The following is a 24,684-nucleotide window of genomic DNA, read 5'->3' as shown; positions in this document are numbered from 1 at the left end:
ATTATGATCCCTAGGCCACTCCATGCAATTCATTATCAAATGCCTACTGGTTCTGTCTCAGCCTGTGAAAGACAGGTTTTTGGATGGGGAGTCTGGCTGGTGGGAGAAACCCCTCAACATCTCTGGCCAAATACAAAGGTGGGGAGCAAATGGAGTGAAAGGAAAAGTATAGGAGAGCTACGATCTAAGAAGAAATGGAAGCTGGCATGGCTCCAGTCCTTTTAGGGGTATGAGGGTGAGAAATCTAACACTTATTCCTTCTCAGGAAAATAATGTTTCTTTAAAGGACAAATAATTCTTTCAGAACGGCCAGAGGCCTGGAGGTTGGACAGGATGGCTTTGGATAGCCCTTCCCACTCCTAGCAGTCTCCTACTGGGTAGAAGATCCGTTTTTTTTTTTAAGTTTATTTGAGAGAAAGCAGAAGTGGGGAGGTGCAGAGAGAGAGAGAGAGAGAGAGAGAGAGAGAGAATCCCAACCGAGCTCAGTGCTGCCAGTGAGGAGCCCGACCTGGGGCTCGAACTCATGAGCCTTGAGATCATGACCTGAGCCGAAGTCAGATGCTTAACCAACTGAACCACCCAGGCATCCCAGATCTGGTTATTTTCTGAGGGCTGCCTCCCTATTACCATCCAGTTCTTCATGGCCCTGCAACTTCCTCCTCAGCTGAGCCTGAAGAGGCATCTTCTAGAAAACCTGCTTGTGTCTGGATTCATTTTCTGGTTGTCCAAACAGTTGCTGTTCCCCAGTGGGCTGGGATGGAGAACACCTGTCACCTGTTCTAGCAGGTCACAAGGGGGAAGGTAGAGAGCCAGAGGCTATCTGTCCTTCCACAAATACCTGGAAGCCTGGAGTCACCTCACAAAAGACCAATGCTCAGATGATGCCTCTGAGCAGATGCTGCAGAGGACCCTCTGGGAAGCCACTCCCCCCTGCTCCTCCTTACTTCTCCCCTCAGGGGCTACACATCCAATAGACTCAGACATGTTGTCTAATGGGCCTAGACACGCTCCTAAACCCTTCCTTCTGGGGCTGCTAGCCCAGTGACAGATGTGAGGACTGTGCCAGATGTGAGGCTGATGCCATACGGCACTGTGGGTCACAAGGTCTGAAGCTGCTGCCACTGAGCTGTGGGAGTTAGCGAGGAGATCCTTGTATTTTAGCTCCTGCTCACTTGTCACTGGCAGAGGCAGGGATGGCGAACAGGAGCAAGGAAATATTCACGGAAGCTTAAAGGAGGGGTCACATCACTCCAGAGTCCTGGGCACCCCTGATCCCACCTTCCATGTACCACACCAAGTATTTCTCGAAGGAGGCAGAGGCAGAGATCGAGCCAGAGGGGAAGAGAGAGAGGAATGGAGGGGAAGCCAGCTGAGTGGGAAAGGGGGCCAGACAGAGCTGGGGTGGGGGCATGACAAGAGGCAGAGAAAAACACAGAAGTAGAGACGTGAGACAAGAGGAGGGCCTCAGAGACAGTGAAGGACAAAGGACAGGCTTGAGGAAGATGAGGCCAACAGAGAACCCATGGCCACCAACTCCACCAACTCCACCAACTTGTATTGGCTCTATTGGGGCCACTCCAGTGCCTCACCTGCTCTCTAAATGCCCTTGGGCCACTCCCAGCTCTTCCCTCAGTCTCCTGCAGCTGCAAAAGGGTCACATGACAATCAGAGCCTTCTGATATGGACTTGGGGTGCTCAAGCTCTTTGGGAAGGGGCACTGTGGTTATGCCATACTGACACCACGATGGCCCTCCCCATTTCACAGATAGGGACGTGGTGAGCAAGGGCACATCTGAAACAGCCTGAGGAAGACACCTGGGGTGCCATCCTGACCTGGGTTGATCCCCCAGCGACCAGAGGCTGTATTATTCTTGGGAAAGAGAATGAGATCAAGAGGAGAAAATAGGGAGGGGAGAGAATTCTTTAAGCTGGGAGGGAATGGTCATGATGGGAAAAGTGGAGTTGGCATGGAAGGGAGCAGCAGGCCTGAATTCTTCCCCTCAGTGAACACATCTCTCGGAGGCCAGGCTGGGTTTCAGTGCTCTGGCACAGAATGCTAAGCCAGGAGAGGGTCCCTGGCCACCCAGATCTCTCTCTCCTCTTGGATCCTAGCCTCTAGTCTGCCAAGGACTGAACTGTAAACAAGGCTTGGAGGCTGGATAGGGGGAGCAGGTGTGGGCAGGAGCTGCTGGGAACATCCCAACAAGTAGCTGCCTCTAGCAGCCAAAGATCCAGGGCTCAAATAGCACCCCTCTGGGGGCTGCCTGGCAGGCTCTGGCTATACAGGGCTCCCAGCAAAGCCTCCTGAAGCCAAACAAGGGCCTACTTGGCTGGCTGGCTGTGTAGTCTCCCTCCTCTCCGTGAGGCTGTCAGGCATTGACAGCCTGGGCCACCAGCCTAGGATGCCCCCAGCTCTTGACTCTGGTCAAACAGCCGAATCTCAGAGTTGGCAGGGATCTTGGAAGTTATTTACTTCACCCTTGTCCACCCTCTGCTGACTTCCAGAAGCAGCAGGGGAAGGTTTTCTAGAGGAGGGGCCATATTTGGGCCAGTCCAGAGGGAGGGCACTGAGAGCAGGCTTGGAGACAGAAGGGAGCAGGGGGGCTATGGCAGGGGCACAGAGATAACAGCCTGAGTGAGGGAGGGGGTGCCAGGAGAGGTTAGCTAGGAAGCGGGAAATTGAGAGGTTTACTCTCCCTCTTCTTCTCTCTCATGTCTGGTTCTGCTGGGGCAAGAGGTCTTCTCCCCAGTGTCCCCTTGGGGAGCTTAGGAGGAGATGGGCAGGCCAGTCTAGACATTCCTGGAGAGAGAAAGGCATATCTATCCCATGGCTTTGCCTAGATGCCCATCTGCCCCCTCCTTGCCTGACACGATGCAGGTGGAACCTGAAGCTCAGGCACCATGCCCAGCAGGCACCAGGCTGACCTTTGGTGAGGGAAAAGACAGGAGCAATCCTCGGCTTCCTCCCTGTGCTCTATCTTCAAGATGTCCATCCAGGAGTATCCAGGTGGGGGCAGTGCAGAAATCAGGCCAAGAGCAACTCCACAAAAGAGGCTATGTGAGCAGAGGCCTGATAAACTCATATCACCCTGTCTGGAGGTGTCCAGAGATGCCAAATACAGCTTCAGGCCGAGACCCCTTCTCTCCTGCCTGATTGCATCTTTCTGCTCAGAGAGAAGAACAAATTATAAGGTCTTTCCTAAAGAAAAGGAAAATCCTGGGGCACCTGGGTGGCTCAGTCAGTTGAGCATCCGACTTTGGCTTGGGTCGTGATCTCACAGTTCATGAGTTTGAGCCCTGCATCAGGCTCACTGCTGTCAGCAGTCGGATCCTCTGTCCCCCTCTCTCTCTGCCCCTCCCCCACTCGTGTGTGTGTGTGTGTGTGTGTGTGTGTGTGTGTTCTCTCTCTCTCTCTCTCTCTCTCTCTCAAAAATAAATAAACATTAAAAAAAGAAAAGGAAGCTCTTATGGAATCAGAAAAGGGAGAGGGAGGTTGGTGAACTCTCTACCTAAGAATAAAAGCCAAGGGCAAGGGCAAGTGCTGAGTTACTATATCAGAGAGCATGAGTTAGCACGCAAACACTCTGCACCTCACCTGTGTTGTTAGGCTGGTAAAGGGGTGCTGTCTGTTTCCTGGAGGTGAAGGGCAGTAAATTTGCAAACTTCTAAGGGCCTGTGGGCTTGTCTCTGGGTGGAGGTGGGGGTGGTAAGGAGATCGCACCCTACTCTCCAACCAGACTTGGGGGAGACAGAATCCTAGGGGATCCTGAGAACTTGCAGGCTCCCTCCTCAGCAACACAGATTCAACCATGGACCCCAGACTTGACTCACTAAGGTAGAAAACCAGACCCAGGCATTTTAGAAAGAACCAAGAAGGGTAAGGAAAAAAGGCGTGTGTGTGTGTGTGTGTGTGCGTGCGCGCGTGTGTGTGTAGCTTTTTTGCCTAACCCTCAGTTACCCAGAACATTCTATTAACCATAAAAGCCCTTCCCCAAGCATTCAAGTTTTGGCATTACAGTGTATTTGTATTTTTTTCAGTGATTAAAATCTGCAGAGCTGGGACTCGATTGTAGAATAATGCTAGTTCGCTCCTATCTCCTTGCTTGTAAGGGGAACAATAGCAGAGACCCTTGCTTGAGTCACGGGCTCCCTCCACCAGAGTTTAGATGCATTCATTCATGCATTTATTCATATACGCAACAAAAATTTACCAAGTACCTCCTATGTGCCAGACATGGTGCTGGGTACTGGTGATATGAAGATAAAACAGGCCCCATCTCTCCCTTTCAGAGAGGCTGTGGTCTGAGGTGGGAGCAGGTGTGTGAACAAACATAAAACCATGTGTCACTTGGAACCACAAGGGGCAGCAGAGGATGTTATGAGAGCTCCGGAGGAGGGCCCATTCCCCACCACCCCCATGACTTCCAGCAGACACCCCTCCCGGTCCCCCCAACTAAGCTGAGTGGTGAAGGTGAATAGGAGTCCGCAGATGGTCAAGGCGAAGGACCTTCCAGGAAAGGAATGTCAAATTTGACAGCAAACGAATAATAGGAACGGGGGAAACCTCTAGGTGTTTAAGCCTCTGCAATGAAAAGAAGAAATAATGGAACAAATTCAGGCAAAACTGAAGGGAATCTTCAATTTCTGGTTGCAGGAATGAGGGCAGAGGACTTGAGCTACCTACTGGCTCCTTTCACGTGGCCTCGGAGATGTGGCGGGGCATTCAGGGAGGCCACACTGATGACTAGGGACACAGCCCAGCGCTGGGGTTACCAGCCATACATCTACACACTGCCCAAAAGCTACACATGGAAGGCCCCCCTCTCACAACAGAAAGAAAAGGGAAAGGTAGCTTGCCAGCAGATGCACTGAGATGCATCCACAGTAATGGAGACCAAAGTCACAAAACTCACATGCCCTAGTATGGCCATACTGAAGAAGGCCCACTGAAGCCAGCTCTATTTATTGGGCCAGGGCCAGGGCCAGTGGTGGAGTCCCCCCGCAGGGCCACATGTGACGCAGAAGAGCCCCTCCCCTTGGGGCCCGGCCACATTCTGTTCACCCCACGGGGACCATCCTGGGGGTAGGAGGGCTGACTATCAGTAGGACAGCAATAAGACTACTCAAGCGTTAGCAGTATTTCCTACTACTGAAATCCTGGCCAAGACACAAGCCCCCTCTCCTTCCCCAGAAGGTGGGAAGATGGCTTTGCTCAGCATTGCAAGCAAGGCTCTAAAAACTTTTCAGAAAATAATTCCTAGCAGAGGTACTCAGATAGAGCCATAATGTTGGATTAACAACTCCAAGCCAGCAGACCAGACACTTGTCTAATTAATAAAACTTATAAAGCAGAACAACTTCTTGATGTTGCAGGCACGGCACTTAGTACAACAACAAAACCCAAATCCACACAGAATGCCTCATGTTTTCTGGGAAGCCCTTTCTTCTACAACTTGTACGATCCCTTTGTTCATGCAAACAGGGGCTGAGGAAAGGAGGGAATGGTGCAGAGTTCTGGGCAACTGGCTGAGGAGGGCACAGCTCAAGGGGCCCAGCTCAGGTAGGTGATGGGGGAACGTCTGCCTCTTGCACAAATCTGCCAAAGGTTAGCTCCAGCCTGGGATGTGGGCTGGAATCCCAATTCTGTGACAGGTTACTCAACCTCCAGAGTCTCAGTTCCCTCATCTGTAAAATGGGGCTCATGATAGTACCTACTTAAAAGTATCTCCGTGAAGATTAAATATACAAAGTGAGTGCTCCATCGATAATGGCTATTAGCAATGATTATGATCTTTGTTCTATTTAGGCACTTACTAACAGGACCCACTGTCCTGTTACAGCCCACTGGGTTTGCCTTTCTCCACAGAATGTAATGAAGGTGGTTCAAATCCATTTGGACCTTGGGCTCTAACTTCCGATCTACAGAATAAATAAACTTTTTCTGTAGGCAAAACAAACCATTCTACAACTTCATTAAAGCCAATTTCTCACAACATTTCTCATGGCTAACAGTGGAAGGGGGGTGGAGATCCCATCTCTGCTTCTCCCCTGCTGTGGGACCTTGGGCTTGTCCACCTCTCAGTTTCCATCACTTCAATTTCCTCATCTGTAAAATGGTGCTAATGTGAGGATCTACCTCACAGCTTTGTTGTGAAGATTAAATATACTACATGTGCTAGGCACACAGAAAGCCCCAAGTGAGTGCCAGCTACTGTTCTTCTTGAACACGGACTCTTACTGCTACCTAAAAGCTTGTTAGCCCAATGCTTGGCACAAAAGCAATGTGCCTACTGTGATCATCAGTGCTCTCAGCAAAGAAGAGTGACTGGGGGCAGAGGAGTGGAAGGGAGATGGGGGTCTTTTCTGAGCAGGAGGCTAAGTGACTTATGAACTCAGCCATCCCCCCCTCCCCCCGCCCTTGAATTTTACACAGCTCAGGAAAAGAAAGTGACAGGTATGCCCCAGCATTTCCCGATTTGCTGAGGTTTCTACAAGTAATGCACCACCTGATAGGGTGGTCTTGTTTCTAAGTCCCGCGATGCTGCGTGAACGCTGAGACCATTCCAGGGCAGCAGGGCAGGCCAGCCTGGGCGGCTGGGCCCTGGGGAAGCTGGGGCCCGGGGTGGGGGTGTGTGCGAGGGGGTGCAGGCGTCTCGAAGCCCGGGAGCTGGGGCTCCTCGCCCAGGGTGTGGGGGATGGGCGTAGCGGGCGGCGGGGAGGGCAGGGCCCGGGCCCCAGGAGGGGTCACCTCTGTCTGCCCTCACCAACGACTGCCTCCCGGCTTCCCGCTCTCTCTGCTCCTGCTCTCCCTCCTCGCTCCCCCCGCTCCAGCGGAAAACTTCCCGCTCACGCCGCCACTTTTCCACGGCGTCCAAACCCTCAACCCCGCGCATCTCGTCTTCCAGTTCCCTCGCGGGCGGTGCGGCGAAGGGGCCCGCGGCGGCCCGACGCCCGGAATGGCTCCTTGGGGGCTCGGGGCTCCCGGCCGGGCGGGCGGAGGTCGGCTCCCGACGCGCCAACTCCGTCCACCGACTGCGCCGAGGGGGCGCGCACCCAGGCCCAGGGGCCCGTGCCCGCACCGCCCGGAGTCACTCGGAGGGGTCGGCAGCGGGGGTGCGGGGGGGCGCGGGGCAGGCGCTCGGCTGCCGACCTCCCAAATCCCCCAGACTCCAGCCTCGGCGGCCGGGTGCCCCGCTTTCTGGCCTCCTCCCAGGCGAGCCAGACCCCCGGCCGCTCGGAGCGCCATACTTACTGTCGGAGCCCTCTCCAGACCGGGGCTGGGCTGCTGCCCGGCCCCGGGAACCCCGTCGCCGTCTCCCCCTTGCGCTGCCCCCAGCTGTGCCCCGCGCCGACCGGAGCGACAGCGGTGTCTGTAGAAAGAGAAAGATCACGACTGCCTTAGAAACCCAGCCCCTGCTGTGACCAGAATCTTAAAGAAGGAGGCGACTGGCTCGGCCCCAGAGCCGCGGCTGAGGTGGCGAACTAGCGAGGCCGCTGGTAAACACGGCGTCTGCTGCCTCGCGCCCGCCCCACAGTCCGCAGCGGAGGAGCCCCCGCCTCCCGTCCCCCCTGGCCGGGCCCCGCGGGGGAGCCAGGGAGGGGCCGTGCGGATAATCCAGCGAGCGCTCGGTGCCGGTCCCCGGGCTTCACATCCATTCTCTCACCCCAGCATCCTCCCCAGCTGACAGAAATTAAAACCGACGTCCAGGGGAGCAAAGCAAATCATCCCAGATACGCGGGCTAAGCAGTAAGTGGTGGGGCCCGGCTTCGACCCCAGTGGGATCTCAGATTCCGCTGCTGCCAGCCTCAGGAGCCACTTCGTGCTGCTGCAAAGCAACATTTGAATACCCGCGTCTCCACCTCCCGTGTCCCCATTTCTCTGACAGCACTGGGGACGAGTGGCAACTCCAGGCCAGTTTGCTGATGAGGGTGGAGATGGGGACCTCAGGAGGCTGGATACTGACTGCAGTGCCTAGTGCCATGGAGTGGCCATCCCTCTTTACCCCAGACCATTCACCTACTATGTGCCAGGCCTTGTGGGACACACAAGAAGGTACAGAAAAGTAGTCTTGGTCCAGGTGCCATACAGGAGGCAGGCACCGAGCCTGTGAGGTCTGTCTGCGTTATGCTAGAAGGATCAAAGTGGGGGGAGGTGCAGAGGCCCTAAAGGAGCTCAGAGACCCCTCCCACAGCAGAACCTCAGGGAGCCTCTGGCGGGGACACGGGGAGAGAAGAGGCTCACAGGGACAGGGTGAGGAGGGTGATCTTCCTATAGGGCTGATCTGACTCCTTCCTGGTCCTGGAGTGAGGGTCCACACCACTCATTCCTCTTTAAACTGTAAGTAGAAGGACACCTGCGTGGCTCAGAGGGTTAAGCGTCTGACTTCGGCTCAGGTCATGATCTCACGGTTGGTGGGTTGGTGCGTTGGAGCTCTGTGCTGACAGCTCTTGGAGCCTGGAGCCTGCTTGGGATTCTGTGTCTCCCTCTCACTCTGCCCCTCCCCAACTCGCGCTCTGTTTCTGTCTCTCTCAAAAATAAATAAACATTAAAAAAATGTATGAAGTGTGAGTAGAAAGCAGCCTGTGGGGAGATTAAGCTTTGTGGCTTCCCTATGGGAGCTACCCTCATCTTCCTGCCTTGACAATGACATCTGTGAAATGGGAAAGATCTCTTACTCCTTCCTTTCTGGTCAAAATGATGAAACAACCTAGTATTCCTGCCCTTCCATTCTGATCATTAAAAAATGAGCAGTTTGTATTCCCCCCTGCCTTGTTCCTACTTATCCATTCAGTCATTCGTTCAGCAAATATTTATTAGCATCTATCATGTGCCAGGCACCATGCTGGGTGCTGGGCACTTCCATGATTCTGTGGGGGCGTCCGCACACATGGGAGGTGGAAAGCACACAGTACTGCAAGTTAGGAAACATATTTTAAGTCCCAGCCCTTTGGCTAAATAGCTGTGTGACCCTGGATGAGTCATGTATCCTTTTGAGGCCTCAGTTTTCTTGTTGGTCAAACAGGGATAATAACACCTTCCTGCCCTAATTCATGGGGTTGTTTGTGAGGCTCAGTGGACAAAATGGATGTGAAGGAGCTTTGAAAAGTATAAAGCCACCAGACGAATGTCAGGGATTAGTCCATCTCCGAGGTGGGAGGGGGGCTGCTGGGAAGTAAAGCTTAGAAGAATTCCTGGCTGACTTTCCCAAATTCATTGCACTGAATTCCATCTTCCCTGAATCACCGATCCTCACCTGGGCAGGAGTCTCTGCTCTGTGAAATATCATCTTCCCTCAGCAGTGCCTATGACACTCAGGTTAGTGATGGCCTGGCCTTAAGCCAGGCAGATTGTTTGGGGGGACTTGAGTGGTCCCAGGGGACAGTCTTGGCTCTGGGTCTCTAATTCCTGGCAACCCTAGCATCCCCCCTTCCCCCCGCCCACCACCAGAGCCCACCGAACCCGGCACTGTACATGTCTGGGTGGAAACCACTTGAGGCCTCCAGCAACACCCCTTTAGGAAGCAAGGGACTTATATCAGACAGCAGAAGGTGGCCTTGAGGGTGGCGGATACTCTCTTTGGGGGGATGTTAGGGGTTCTGGCTTTGCCTGGCTGGCTGAGATCTACAACAGAACTAGTGAAGTCTCTGAGAGGGTCTTCAGCTGGCTCAGCACACCCCAACAAGCCCCGCACCCCAAATAGACCTACAATCTAAATTACAACACTATGCTAATTACCAAAGTTCCAGAAGCACTTTCCCTTACCTCTTGCTACCCCCAAGTAAACATATACTTAAAGGAAACACAGGGTATTGCCAGGCAAACCCTTTCCAGACAAATCTGCTAGCCTCTTTCCTTCCTCTCCCGCCTTCCCACCAGACTGTCACCCTGAAGCCCCTTTGATAATTAAGTGCTACAACTGATGGGGAACATGGGCACCATGGCCAGCCAAGCCTAGGGCTGCGTTGCACAGCTCTGGAGCCAAACCAGAATGGAAGTCAGAGGCAGCAACAGAAAGGAGCCTAGCCTTGGGCCAGGGCACCTTCAGCAGGTCCCTGGGGGGTAGGCGCCAAATAGGCAGTCTCCACACACTTCCCTTGGCAGTCTTGGAGCCCATCCCTCTTGCAGCTGAGGTTCCTCTCAATGTCTTCATAGATACCCTTGTCACATCCATCTTGCCCAGGCTCCTCCTCTTAATAAAGTGCCCCCCGCGGCCACTCCAGACAGCCTGATGTTATCCTTACTCTCCTGTCCTTCTCCCCAGAGTGGGCCAGTGATTCAGGCCCCTCGGGTTACAGTACTGTCTCCCGGGAAAATGATTCCTTGGGCACCCAAGCCAGGCTGATGGATGCTTTGGGTGTGGGTGTATCAAATACTCCTCTGCCCCACTCAGGGTGGCCTGGGCCCTGGATTCAGATCCTCGCCCTGAGTCCCCATGTCTACCTCAGCCTGCATCTTCTCCCTCCTCCCCTCCCCCCCGGCCACCTGCTGCTGCTCTCCCCGAGCTATATAACCTGAGTCCAATTTACAAAGTCTTTCTCTCCGGGACTGTCAACAAATTCCACACCTATATCCCCCAGAAAGACTGGAAAGCTTCAAGATCCAAAGGAAAGAATCACCGATGGTGAAATTTCAGGCACAGTGACAGGCAATTGAGGAGACCTATTTGATCACATCATGTTTACCTATGGGTATGGTTGGCCCTGAGGATATTCTGGCATCTTCCCTTGACGATAATGAAGGCTTGGAATAATAGCAAAGAAAGCAATAGAAAATACACCAGGCTGGGAGCAGGGACATCTTGCTGCTCATCCCAGCTCTGGAGCTAATTAGATGTATGGCCCTACACTTTCCCTCTCTAGATCTCACTTTCTCCTTAAGTTGAAAGAGAGCAGATTTGTAGTGTCCCTTCCTATTCTGTCAGGCTCAGATTCTAGGCTAAATAGCACTGAAATAGACTGATGTTTCCTCCAGAATGGGCCCTCATTCGAGAACATTGGGCATGGCATTGCGTATGCATGGAAGCTAGACAGGTATGAAGGATTGCCACTATGGGCATGACCCAGGCACTGCTATTCAACAATGCAGCCAGCGTCTGACCCACCTTGGCCGGGGGACAAAGGGAGAATTTGTTCACTGCCCCCACCCCAGCTTGCAGACAGGAACCCTCAAATCCCCAGCAGTAGCTCTCTGCATGTTAATCCCCTATGACCTCCAGGACTGATTCCAGCTGCCCCAGGATCAGGGCTGACATTACCAGTGAACACCTGTACCACCATCACACTTAGTCAGATTTTACATTCGTGACTTAATGATCATTAAACAGCTGCTGCCTCAACTCCCCACCCCCGCCCCCCGCAACTCCCCCCCCCGCCCCCCCCCCCCCCCCGCAGTGCCTTCCAACTGTCCCCACCTCCTTCTGATCCAGCAACCAGAGGGTTAATGCCTGGCTAGTAGGGGCCCTCTAGAATGCTGCTCTAGTTCTAGGGGCTGTTCATCCTTCCTGGTCAGTGCCTGAGCCATACAGGCAATACAATATTTTTCTCATTACTATTTATTTTGAGAGAGAGCGTGCGCGCGCGTGAATGAGCACGCGTGCGCAAGTGGGGGAGGGTCAGAGAGAGAGGGAGACAGACTATCTGAAGCAGGATCTGCGCTGACAGGCTGACAGCGGTGAGCCTGATGTGGGGCTTGAACCCACGAACCGCAAGATCACAACCTGAGCCAAAGTCAGATGCTCAACTGACTGAGCCACCCAGCCAGGATTTTGGTCTAGTCCAATGTCCCTCCCCCTTTCCAGACCATTTCTCTATGAAGATGTGTCAAGGGCTTCCTGAATTGACATATGCTCCACTCCTTGCCTCTGAGTCAGGTGGGTCCTGGTTGTTCCAGAGAAGAAAGAAAAAGCAGCAAGAAGTGGAGGGTCTGGCCCTATAGTTAGTAGCAGCTTCCCTGGTGACCCTCTCTGCCTTGTGGTCTTGGATCCAGTTACCATAGGATGAAGCCAAATGTATTGAGGTTGGAGGGACCCTTCCTCCTACTATTATCTGAAGGGGGCACTGATTCTGTACCCGTCACTGGTTTCCCTTCACCAGACACTCTCAGATGCTCCTGCCTGCTCCCCTGGCCTACTTGGGGTACTCACCACATTTTCTTCCCCTCCGTGGCTGACCCCTTCTCTTCTCTTAGCCAGAGCAAGCCTCCCTACCACTGAAAACCCCCCTCACTTGGCCCCTGTCTCCCCTCCCTGTGTCATTCTTCTTCCTTCCCCCTGCCAAGGCCTAGCTGCTTCAATGGGTGCTCTGCCCCTGCGGTGCGAATGTTCTGTTCTTGCTGGGCCCTGTATTAATTTGCTTGCATTTGGAGCTGCTTTGTTAATGTGTGTGGCCTTTTCTCGACGTGTACTGCTGCTTCCCGCTGCCTCTGTTACCTCTCCACCCACACCCTCCTTAACCTTGTAATAACGGGCCCTCCCCTGTGGAGAGTGGGTTAGGCTTTTTCAAAGGCCTTTCTTGTACATGCTTTAGTGGTTCGGTACATCCTCACAACCACTGAAGGTGTTGATTACTGAGCCCCGTGGGACCGGAGAAGAAACTGGGGCTCCCAGAGGTGAGAAGGCCAGTCTACCTGGATGGATACTGTGTGATGGCTGAGAAGGTCATGGCTGTTCCCCATAGTACCCCACACGTTTATGCCATTCATTGTGGACACTGCCCTCTGAGGCCCCAACCAAGTCCCCAGAAAAGTGCACATGTGCACACACACCCATATACAGTTTTGCTTAAGATTGTGTGAGGGGTCGCTGAGTCTCTGAAGGTCAGGCCTCGGCATCAGTAATTTTTTTAAAGCTGCTCAAGTGTTTCTAATTTGCATCCAAGGGGGAGAGTCACAGCTTGAAAGGAAGATGAGGTTGTAAAAGCTTTAGCAGCCAAGAGCTTTCTTAAGAACCTGAGGTATCCGCAGAAAGAACTGAAGGTAGGCTGGCATGTGAACAATGGCCTAGCTTCCCTGCCTCAGTTGCCTCCTTTCTGCCTGAAGGAAATCATTCTATACATCTTCTCAGCCCCTCCCCAGGCCTGGAATGGCTTGGTAAATCAGTCAGCACCCAGTATGCTGTGTTAAAGGGTAGAAATAAAGAAATGCATCCCCCTCCCCATATGTATACACGTAGGCCAATCGCTGTGTTTTAAGCATAGCCTTAGAATCTTCTGCCAGCAAGGGTGGAGCTAAATTCCCTGAGTAAGGCAGGGAGCCTCTCTGGAGGTGAAGGACAGAGACTTTCCTGTCAGTCACCTAGAAAGAGATATTCCTCAGGTAAAAGACTGGAACTCCCAAGGAATAATAATCATCCCAACAGGTATTTCACTTATATTACCTCACTTAATCTTCATACTCACCCCATGGCATATGCAGTGGTATTACCCCTATTTTACATATTAGAGAGTCCAGGCCCCAGAGATCAAGTTACTTGCCAGAAGGTCACCTGGCCACAAGTGTGTTTTGTTTGGCCTGCATGGTGTTTTCAAAAAAATTTTTTGATTCATTGCTAACATTTAAAAATCATCAGATTCCATGTAAGAATCTGGATTTCTGGATATCTGGCATCCCTGGGCCTTTAAAGTCCCACCTGGCCATGATCAGCTGGAGCTAAGTAGAAGTGCCTCTTCTGGATGAGGGATGGGATCTCTCCAGGTCACCCCTGTCCCCACCACTGCTTCCGTACCCTAGCCAGGGGGCCAGGTGTCAGTTGCCATTCAAAATCATTCTTGTCCGGTTGTGGTGCTGTTTTTATTAACAGAATAATAAAGAGGAGAACGAAATATTTCTTGGGCACACATCTGATCTTGCCCTAGTGAATACATTCACTCCTTTGTGTCTGGCCCAGGAGGCATCTGAGCATATGATCCCTCCACCCCATTCTTCTCCACTGCCTCTTCAATGTGAGAGGAGGGAAGGCCAGGCACTTATTTGGGAGGGCACTTGTAGGTGGCTGGGACTATAGGTGGCCTCTGGCCCATGGAGGTTGGCTGAGAGGAAGGTCCAGGGGCCCGGGCAGTCAAAGATGACTGAATGATACTTTCTAGGGCAAACTGTCTAGACTAGCTTTCTGGCCCTTATCTGTGAAATGGGCATAATGGTAATAATAGTACCATGCCTACCTTGTGGAGTTATTATTAGGATTAAATGAGTATATGTGTACATATACATTTAGAATAACACCTGGCTCAGAGAAAGTGCTCAATGAAAGTTGGCATCCCTTTTGTCATCCCCTAGCCTTTAATATATGGTTTTGGGGGCACCTGGGTGGCTCAGTCGGTTGAACAACCGACTTCAGCTCAGGTTATACTCTCACAGCTTGTCAGTTTGAGCTCCAGATTGGGTTCTGTGCTGACAGCTCAGAGCCTGGAGCCTGCTTCAGATTCTATGTCTCCCTCTCTCTCTCTGCCCCTTCCCCACTAGCACTCTGTCTCTGTCTCTCTCAAAAATAAACATTAAAAAATTTAATATATGGTTTTGTCTGAAAAGTTTCAACCTGGTCTAAACAATACTGTGGAGTATTAAAAGACCCCTGTGATGGGTCAAAGTTACAGGGGAAGGTGAATCTTATGGATGCTTCTTCCCTGCTGAAAAGGTCTCCTTCTAGGGCCAATCGTGGAAGTTATGGGTGACATTTTATTAAGGAAGATGGCATTTCCTTCTCTAGGGAGAAGGCAGTCTTACCCTGCTTGTGGAGACTGCACAAAGTTCTTTCATAGTTCCACACTTGCTCTTTCTTTACCCAGAATGCCCTCCACCACCTTGTCTACCTGGCAACTGCTTACACATCTTTCTGGCCTCAGCTCAAGTTACCTTTTCTGGGACACCCTCTTTGAGCCTGATCTGCCTTCCCAGACAGAGCTGATTTAAAAGCCTACCCTCCCTTAGAATGTGAGCTTGCTTGGGGGCAGGGCAAGGCATATATCTTGCCCACTGTATTCCCAGTGTCCAGCACAAGTATAGGTACTCAGGAAATGCTGATTGATGGGGATGTTGGGAAGTGAAAGTTTCAAGAGGACATCATCCCAGCCACATTTTCTGGGGCTCTCTGGCTCCCTGTAGACCTCCTAAATCTGCTTCTGTGTGCACCGCCCACCCCTGCCCCAGCCACCGAGTTATTCAAACCCACATCACAAATTCTCTATTCCCTCCCCAGGATTATTATAAGGTTCACCTGTGGGGTAAGTGGATGTGCTGTTTTTAGAGCCTTCCCCAACTTTCAGCATGCCCTTGTTCCTTTGAATAGCCCCTCACTGTGATGGACTCACAGGCTTCCATCCCCAAGGCTGTTCAGGGTGTCCCCAAAGCATTGGGCACTTCCTGGGCAGATCCGTCCTGAGCATCAAAACTGAGATATTTCACATCCTGCTGTCCCACTAGGTCTTTCTTCCCAGGCAGCATATTTGAATCTCTGATGCCTCTGTCCAAAGGGGATTTCCAGCCCCAGGAGGCTAGCTGGGAGGTATTTCCAGGTGAGAGGGATTCCAGCGCCCCTTCAGTCACACCTCACAGCCTGTTGCCTAAGTCAGGAGGGGATTTTTCTCACTTTGTTGTAAGTACCAGTCTTTCGTGGGGGAGCCGGCCAGTACAACTGGGGTAAGTTTTGTATCATCCACCCTGCCTCTCTCCCCATTCACAGTAACTGGGCACAGCCATGGAAACCTCCTGGCTCTGCTCAGCAGTCTTCTCCTTCCACCCCCACCCGGTGTGGTCCCTGTCACCATGTACTACCCCAGTGTGACGTCCCTGCCCTGGTGCCTCTACATGATCTGAGTTCCTTTGCCAGGAGTAACTTGCCTGTGCACAAAAACAACTTGAGAACCATTAAGGGGAAAGAGCATCTTTCAGAAAAGCCAGATGATTTTAAAGCATTAATGGATACCTTTGCGATCCTGTCTCAGGAGGAGGTAATGTCTTGTAAGCTGGCACTGGGTCAAAGACTGCTCGGCACAACAGCCCTCCAACCCTGAAAGTGCATGTCCTAGGACCCAGGATGTGCCAGAAGAGCCCATTGAGACCTAGCAAGCAGTGAGAAAACCTAGGATGTGCGTTCCCACAGAGTGCCGGTCCCAATGCCACATGCACACACACACAGGCACACGCGCACGCACCCCCAGAGACACAGACAGGGCCACACGTTGGCACAAAAACACCACCCACACTCTTGCTATAAGACCCACATGTGATTTGCCAACAAATTGCAAATTAACCTCCTGGTGAACAGATTAATGGTATTCATGGTAATTTACACTCCAAGTTTCATAGCAACAGACTCTGAGCATTCTGGTTGCATAAGAATTCAAGGATTTTCAAGTTCCTGGAGACATTGTAGTAATTAACCTGATAAGCCTATGCAAATTAGCCCCAATTTGACACTGTCATTTTTAAATCCAATATCCAGGGTATTTGCCCAGAAGGTTGCCCATCGCCGCTCCGGCTCGTTGGCTTGAGGTGCTAAACTGACAGATGCCAGTTTGCATTTGTCTATGCAAATAACACCCCAAAGCAGAACTCCCCATAAGGTCCAGGAAAGGGCTGGACAGGTACAAATTGTCCACTTGCATGATGACAAGAATGAAGTCAAGGCTTCCAGGAGAAATGAGAAAGGGGCCCCAGCCAATTCATACAAGACTGACAGAGCTATCTTTTTAAGATCCTTGGTTTGAGAACAAAAATTCCTGACTTGCACAAGAGTTGGAGCTTCCCACCTGAAGGTCAAGAAGAAGAGGCCTCCCTGTGGCATGTTGCCAAGTGCCACTGGGGTTTTTTGTCTTTCCAGAAAGATCAGCTTCCTAAAATAAAACCGAAAGCTGGGGTTCCCTATTCTTCCCTGGGAAGGTTTAATTGGCTCAATTGCCCATTTTGAGCAAAAAATCACAGACGGTACTCAACTCTCATCAAATCAGTCAGCCTATGGGCACAGCTTGCATGCTCTCTCCATGGGTGGACTGGTTCCTGTCTAATCATGTTTAGCTTCAGGGGGTGACCACTTCTCCTCACCCCACCCCCCACATTGAGCTCCATCCCTGACCTTCTTCTTTTTGATACCTTGAACCACCAGGTCTCAGTGGACCCCCTGATTAATCTGCCCTGTGCTTCCAGCTCTGTAGGGCATAGCAATCCAGCACCATGGCGGACAGTACCTGTACTCACTGGTTACCCACCACTGCTCTCAGCTCAGCTACCCACAGTTGGTTGCTGTTAGTGCTGCAGCCCCAAAGATTGTCTCAGAAACAGCTTTCTGGAGTCCCCATCTGGGGGTGGCGGATGAGCGGAGAAATATCACAGAGAAAAGGCTCCGGTCACCTAGACCCAATCTGCCACTAATGGGCTACTATCTGGAACTCAGAATTCTGTGGAATGCAAGGCCAAATAGGGTGAAGAACAGAGCAGCCTCACCACTCTCCAAGAGCTAACACTCAGAGATGACAAAACACTTTAAAATTACAGGGCTATTCGGTAATAACTATCTTTGTCTGTTTTCCTGAGCAACCTTTAGCTAAGTTGGGATTTCAGAAGTGTTGAAAGGCTTCCTGTGAAGCTGCTGGCTTCCTCTCTGAATGTGTGCATTGAGCCACCATTCCAAGATGCACACTCTCCCTCTTGTCTACCTTCCCAGTCTCACCATGCCTATGCCCCTATTCACCCAGTGGTCAACCCTTCTTCTTTGACTGTCAAAACCACTTAGTGTCTACCATACCGGCTCCCAGAACTATGGATCCAGGACCCTGGAGACTGCAGAGCACTGCAAGGGGGATGCATATCTGTACACTATGAAGCATCGCCTGTGGCTATGTCAATCAATAGCCAATGATGATAATGATGATGATGATGATGATGATGACGACGACGACAATGATGATGACAGTTCCCATTTGAGGAGCATTTACTATGTGGCAGACTCTTTACATGAGCTTGACATGCAGTATCTCATTGAATCTTTGTAATAACTCTATGAACTTGGTATATCACTAGCCCTGCTTTGCAGACAAGGACACTAAAACAAAGGCTTAAGCAACTTGCTCAATATCACAGAGGTAATAAGTGGCAACACCAGAAATCAAACCCTGGCTGACAGGTGCCAGAGACTAGACATTTAAGCACTATCCTAAAACATCTCACACATGTATGTATTGCTATATTCCAAACATTAGGCAGGTGTCACAATGATTAACAAAATCCATTTTAAAATATCATACATTTATATTAGTTTGTGGTCATTCTGTGTTTCTCAATCAATGGATACAAAGAGTAAGTAAAACTGATGTCAAGAGAGGTCCACCATATGGTTCCTTGATTTTAGCCAGATTGAGAAACATGGGCATTTTGTGCGTGGAGTACTCCCTGTGTCCTCTCACCTACAAAGGTACTCATTCTCTTATATGTTCACCTTTGGTTTTATTTTATTTCATTACTTTTTTAATTTTTTAACTTTTTAATTTTATTTTTGAGAGAAGTGGGGGGGAGCAGCAGAGGGAGAGGGAGGAAGAGAATCCCAAGCAGGCTATATGTTCATCGTGGAGCCCGACATGGGGCTCAGTCTCATGACCCCGAGATCATGACCTGAGCTGAAATCAAGAATCTGATGCTTAACTGACTGTGCCACCCAGGCACCTCACCTTTGGTTTTATCTCAAAGAACCTATGTATCTCTGTAGAATCAATACAGGTGGGGAGCCATGTTTAAAGCTATCTGCATATTTCATCATTCATTCAACAGATATTTATTGAGCTCCTACTATGTGCTAGACATGCTTTCTAGACACCAGGGATACTGTAGTGAACAAAATAGATACAAATTCCCATCCTTATGGAGCCTGTATTCCAATGACAATAAACGGACAAACAGGTGAAATTATTAATATTTTAGGGAATGATAAGTGCTTTGGAGAAAAATGAAGAAAGTAAGGGGATACAGTTTCTGGATGAGTGTTTGCAACGTTAAAGAGGGTTATCAGGGGACTCCTCAGTGCTCTTCAACCGAGCAAAGACTTGAAGGAAGGGAGGGAGGGAGCTCTATAGCTATCTGGGGGAAGAGTCTGTTAGGCACAAGGGAAAACATGTGTAAGGCCCAGGGACAGAGTGTGTCGGGAGTGACCAAGGACTGTGAAGGAGGTCCAGTGCTGCTGGAAGTTTGTCTGTGAGAATACAAATGAATAGCTGTGTGTGTAGAGGTGGATCCAGGAGTGGGCTCTGTCATTAGATCTCTGGGTGGTTTATGAGGGCCACCTTAACCTTGGTCAGCTTGCAGGGCTAGCTCTAGGCAAAATTATGAGGCAAATGCACATTCTGCCACTCCTCAACTCCCTGGTCCTTTTGCTTCTGCAGAAGCCCATTTGCCCCCTCAGAATTCAAAGCCTTTCCAATACTCCCTGCCATCAAAGCCAGTCCCCCAGCCTGAGGAATAAAGAACACAACTTGGGAGCCCCCCAGATCTGGGCTGGCCTCATGGTTCCACCTCTTACTAGCTGTGACTTTTTTTGGGTAAGTCACCTACTTCTCCAAGCCTCAATTGCCTTATTTTTAAAATGGAGGGGTGCCTGGGTAACTCAGTCAGTTGAACGTCCAACTCTTGATTTCAGCTCAGGTCATGATCCTAGGGTCATAGGATTGAGCCCCATATCAGGCTCCATGCTGAGCACAAAGCCTGCTTAAGATTCTCTCTCTTAGGGCGCCTGGGTGGCTCAGTCAATTAAGCATCTGACTTTGGCTCAGGTCATGATTTCGAGGTTCATGAGTTCAAGTCTCACATCAGGCTCTGTGCTGACAGCTCAGAGTCTGGAGCCTGCTCTGGATTCTGTGTCTCCCTCTCTCTCTGCCCCTCCCTTGCTCAAACTCTGTCTCTCTCTCAAAAATAAACATTTAAAAAACATTTTTTAATAAACAAATAAAAATAAAAAAAGATTCTCTTTCTCTTTCCCTCTGCACCTCTCCCTCATGCATACTCTCTCTATAGCTCTCTCTCTAAAATAAAATATATATATATTTTTTTATTTTTTTAAAAAAAATTAACGTTTATTTATTTTTGAGAGACAGAGACAGAGCATGAGCAGAGGAGGGGCAGACAGAGAAGGAGACACAGAATCCGAAGTAGGCTCCAGGCTCTGAATTGTCAGCACAGAGCCTGACATGGGGCTCGAACTGACAAACCACGAAATCATGACCTGAGCTGAAGTCGGATGCTTAACCGACTGAGCTACCAAGGCGCCCCCAAAAAGATTTTTTTTAATGGAGAAGTAAGGTTTTATGAGGATTAAATGAGATACTGCATGTAAAATGCTGAGCTGAGTGCCTGGCACGTAGTAAACACTCAGGAAATGGTAGCTGCGATTATTCATTCACACCCAGGCATAAAGTATAGAGAACAATCTGTGTGCCTTTCCTTAAAAGGCCTATGGGTTTCTTGCAAAGAAAATTCTTGAATATATCAATGATAGATCATCAGTAAAGAGAAAAAAAAATCAAGTAGAATCACTATCGTGGGGAGTGTCCTACATTTTTAACACCACAAATGGGCATTTGTAACGTGAGGGAGGTTGGGATGAACACTGGCATCAATGGGTACCTTTTCCGGGTGGGTCTGCATTTATCTTTAAACCGATGGGGGCTCTAAACAGTAGTGCTCCCAGCATCACTGAGCAACTGGGAAATTCAGATGAAGCCTCGGGTCTTCTGAACCAGCATAGAGAGGTGTTTCCAGAGTCCATTCCCTCTTACTCTGTTGCTTCTGCCCCGGGCAGGAGGGCGGGGGAGATCAGAGTGATGGTTCCAAACCCAGAGCGCAAAACCTCTGGGGTCAGCAGGCCCTCCAGCCTGAGGGGCCTAATAGTGTATGTCTTCTCCACTCCCACACATCCCTACATGCCATCCTGCTGCTCACGTCACCTCCTCTTCCTGCACTCTGGGCAGACAGTCTTGGCCAGCCATGGAGAGTGGCCACTGACAAGGTGCTGACTGCCAACTGCCAACTGCTGGGAGCTTTGCCCCGGGGGCCACCAACCAGAGCTTGGGCATGGCAGCACCTTGCTCTACAGTATGGTTGCCTCCTGGACAAATTTCTTGCAAATCAAATTTTCACATATCAAAGACTATTTTCCATTTAACTTTTAACATAAAATTGGAGATGTGTTTCTCCGAGGAGAAAAAAAAATGGAGCCCCGAGACTTAATAAAAATCATGTTTATGAACGCCATGCAGGAACACACTTGAAAATCACACATGTGAATGGAAGAAAAAATGAGAGTTTTCTTATAAAATATTAACAATGCCCCCAAATGAGTCGCCAGATTGAAATACAAAATAGCTAGCGTTTTTGTAATGTTCGGCACAACAGCTTAAATGCCTGAAAGAAAAAGGATGACAGCTTAAGTGAACATAATACACCGGACCAAAAAGTCGCCCAGCTTTTATACAATTGCCTTTCTAATGTTCTATAGCAGGGGACCAACCATGCAGCATTCTTTAGAGGTTCGGATCCTGAGCTGCTGGGTTTCAGAAACGAACATGTTGATCTGGGCCAGAGAACAGAACAAACCAGCAGAACTGTGGTACTGCTTTAAAATGCCCCCAGGAAATGAGTTAATTGGGGAAATGAGTCAATTGGGGCCATGAGAAGACTTTCTGGTAACACAAGGCTTGGAAGACCCGAAAACTCCTGTAAAATGAGTCTTTGGGTACCATATAATGAATCAGCTCCCCAATTTCTAAATGCTGTTTTGGCTAATGTCTTTCTGTGCAGTCTCTAGACAGTGAGAAATTCCTATGAAGGCCTTTCTAGCCTTAGTCTCTCCCTCAAAGTATGTTGTGGGGAACACAAGTCACAGAAGAGGCCCCAAAAAGTGTTCTACTGACAAAAAAAAGTTGAGAAATGGAGGGTACTCAGAATCAGCACTTCTCAAAATTTAAGGATTGTGATCTGAGGATGCCGATTGGAATTTGGAAAGTGTGGGACAGAGGTCTGAGACTGTACATTTCCAGCAAGCTCCCAGGTGATGCCGATGCTGCAATCCTTGGACCACACTTTGGGTGGCAAGATTCTAAATGTCCTCTTGGGGACTCGTGATTCCCATTAGTATGTTAAGGGCTCTGAGAAACCCTGTAGTAAAGTTTAGCTTATCAAACCCAGCATTTGTCAAATTCATTTGTACTCGGAAACCCTTTTTCTCTCCACGGTACCTATTAATCTTCACACGCAGGGTACTGTGGCAGCCGATTTGGGAAGTGCTGCTCAAGCTAATACTGCTCTACCTGGAGTGACTTTGCATCATCTGAAAAGTAGACATTGTGGGTCATGGCCATAGACCTCATCTAGGGCTACTTAATAGCCCTGCACAGACAAAGGAATGCCAGGGCTATGAATTGCTGTTGGTTTTCAGGCTCCGAGCTCAACAAGAGCAAAATGCCATAAAGCTCTATTTGCCATCCTGCCATACCCATTCTTTTCCAAAATGCTTTACAACCTTAATGTGGCTTGAGCTGAAATGAAAGCAGGGAAAAGCGGGGAGATTTGGAGCAGAGGGAAAGGTATTTTCAAAAGGGGAATGAAATGGGGTGATAAGAAAATAACACTGAGAGTAGACAGGAGGTAAGGGACTCAAGGGTTAGCTGAGGCAAGGAGGAAGAAGGAGGCATCAACAAGAGATGCTAGTGGGCAGGTTGCCCTGGAGGTGCAACGAGGAGAAAATAAACACTGTGTAAAATCAGACCTGGTAGAATGAGGAGGAGAAAACACAAAGGCCTCTGCTACATATTTTCCCCAAAGTTCTGCTGTGCAAAGTGTTCGGCCGGGAGGCCCTCTCTGGGCAGATTTCTCATGCTCATGGCATTGGCTACCTGACTGAAGGGTCTGGGTTGTTGGCTCATGTAGAAGGGCGTCTGCTCATGCTCATAGTGATCTGCTATTCCAAGAGTCCCTACCCCCAGTTGGCAGATGGATCTGAGAGAGCTCTCCAATTATCAGAAGCCAGTGGCAGACAGTGCTCCCAAACTGGAAAACATAGGAAAGGCAGGCACCCCCTGACGTGGGAGGCTGTACTGCACAGGAGCTCAGGTTCTGCAATCAGACAGAGTCAGCGTACCTACACCTTTGCTCTGCTACAACACTAGCTGAAAAACTTCAGTTTTCTCTTCTCTAAAATAGGGCTAAGAATGGGATCGATCTCACTGCAATATGGCGAGAAAAGATTAGGGGATGGTTAGGACAGTGCCTGACACATAATAAGAACTCAATAGCTATTTTTTAAAAATTGGGGTGGGGGGGGAGGCAGGTGCCTGGGTGGCTTAGTCAGTTGGGCATCCGACTTGGGCTCAGGACATGATCTCACGGCTTGTGAGTTCGAGCCCCTCGTTGGGCTCTGTGCTGATGGCTCAGAACCTGGAACCTGCTTCAGATTCTGTGTCTCCCTCTCTCTCTCTACCCCTCCCCCACTCACGCTCTGTCTCTTGCTCTCTCTCTCTCTCTCTCAAAAATAAATAAACATTAAAAAAATTAAATGTGCCATCAGCACAGAGTCTGATGTGGGGCTCGAACTTATGGACCTCAAGATCATGACCTGAGCCAAAGTCAGATGCTCAACCGACTGAGCCACCCAGGTGCCCCAAGAACTCAATAACTATGAACTGCAGTTAATATTGTTTCTTTTTATTATTGTTAAAAGCAGCGCTTGGCACAAAGAAGGTGTTTGAAAAATGATCACTGATATGATGACAGGATGACAATGATCATGATGATGAGGTTGTTATTGATGATGAGGGAGCTTGCTTTCCCTGCTTTAGTGGTTAGCACCAGGAGGCAGTGAGTTTTGAAAGGCTTTGGGGTCAAACAGTCCTGGGTTTGAATTCCAGCTCTGCTACCAAGTTGGATGTGAGCAGCAGTCTTCCCAGTTGTAAAATGGGGATGAGGACTCTAGTTACCTCACCATTGTCAGGACAGAATGAGATGATGCATGTGAAATGACGAGCTTGGTGCCTGGGGTATCCTAAGCACTGACAGGTGTTAGCCAGCTAGCTAGTGATCCAGTGTCTGAGAACTTGACCAAGCCCTGGGAAGCAAAGTTTCAGGAGTCAAGGTACCCTCACAGTCTAGTCTGATAATCACAGACAGGCCTATAAAAGGCTTACACACACACGAAGTGCCTTTTAAACATTACCATATCACATACATAAAAAGGAAATAATGTGTTCAGACCCATATACAGAAAGCCACCTGTTTGCTGAGGACAATTTCCAGTGCATAGAAACTCTTGACTCAGAGCTTAGTGTTTGGTTGGTTTGTTGGTTTATTTTTTGAATAGTGCCTTTTAGGGGTGCCTGGGTGGCTCAGTTGATTGACTTTGGCTCAGGTCATGATCTCCCAGTCCATAAATTCAAGCCCCACATCGGTCTCTGTACTGACAGCTCAGAGCCTGGAGCCTGCTTTGCATTCTGTGTCTCCTCTCTGCCCCTCCCTGGCTCGTGCTCTGTCTGTCTCTCTCAAAGATAGATAAACATTTAAAAAAATTTAAATACTGCCTTTTAGTTCAAAAAGAGGAGCTCAAAGAAGAAATTGCTAGAACTCATGAGACTATAAGTACCAGGCACATGGGTTTAGGTCACCACCAAATACAAAGCACCTAAGCCCAGTGGCTGGCAGGTAATGATGTCCAGTAAATG

The 24,684-nt window shown here is 50.0% G+C and overlaps 1 protein-coding gene across 1 annotated transcript in view; it reads right to left on the bottom strand.

Moving 5' to 3' along the window:
* FRMPD3 (FERM and PDZ domain containing 3) overlaps window positions 1-7,481 on the bottom strand; it is a 79,216-nt gene extending 71,735 nt beyond the window's left edge. The window contains exon 1 of the mRNA XM_047845047.1: window positions 7,253-7,481. The gene's annotated coding sequence lies outside the window, so the exon portion shown is untranslated. The remainder of the gene's footprint in view (window positions 1-7,252) is intronic.
* Window positions 7,482-24,684: the final 17,203 nt, after the last annotated feature.

Source organism: Prionailurus viverrinus, chromosome X, assembly GCF_022837055.1.
Source record: "Prionailurus viverrinus isolate Anna chromosome X, UM_Priviv_1.0, whole genome shotgun sequence".
Classification (NCBI taxonomy): Eukaryota; Metazoa; Chordata; class Mammalia; order Carnivora; family Felidae; genus Prionailurus; species Prionailurus viverrinus.
The sequence above is the reverse complement of the archived record's forward strand: the minus strand, read 5'-3'. Positions and strand labels throughout refer to the sequence as shown.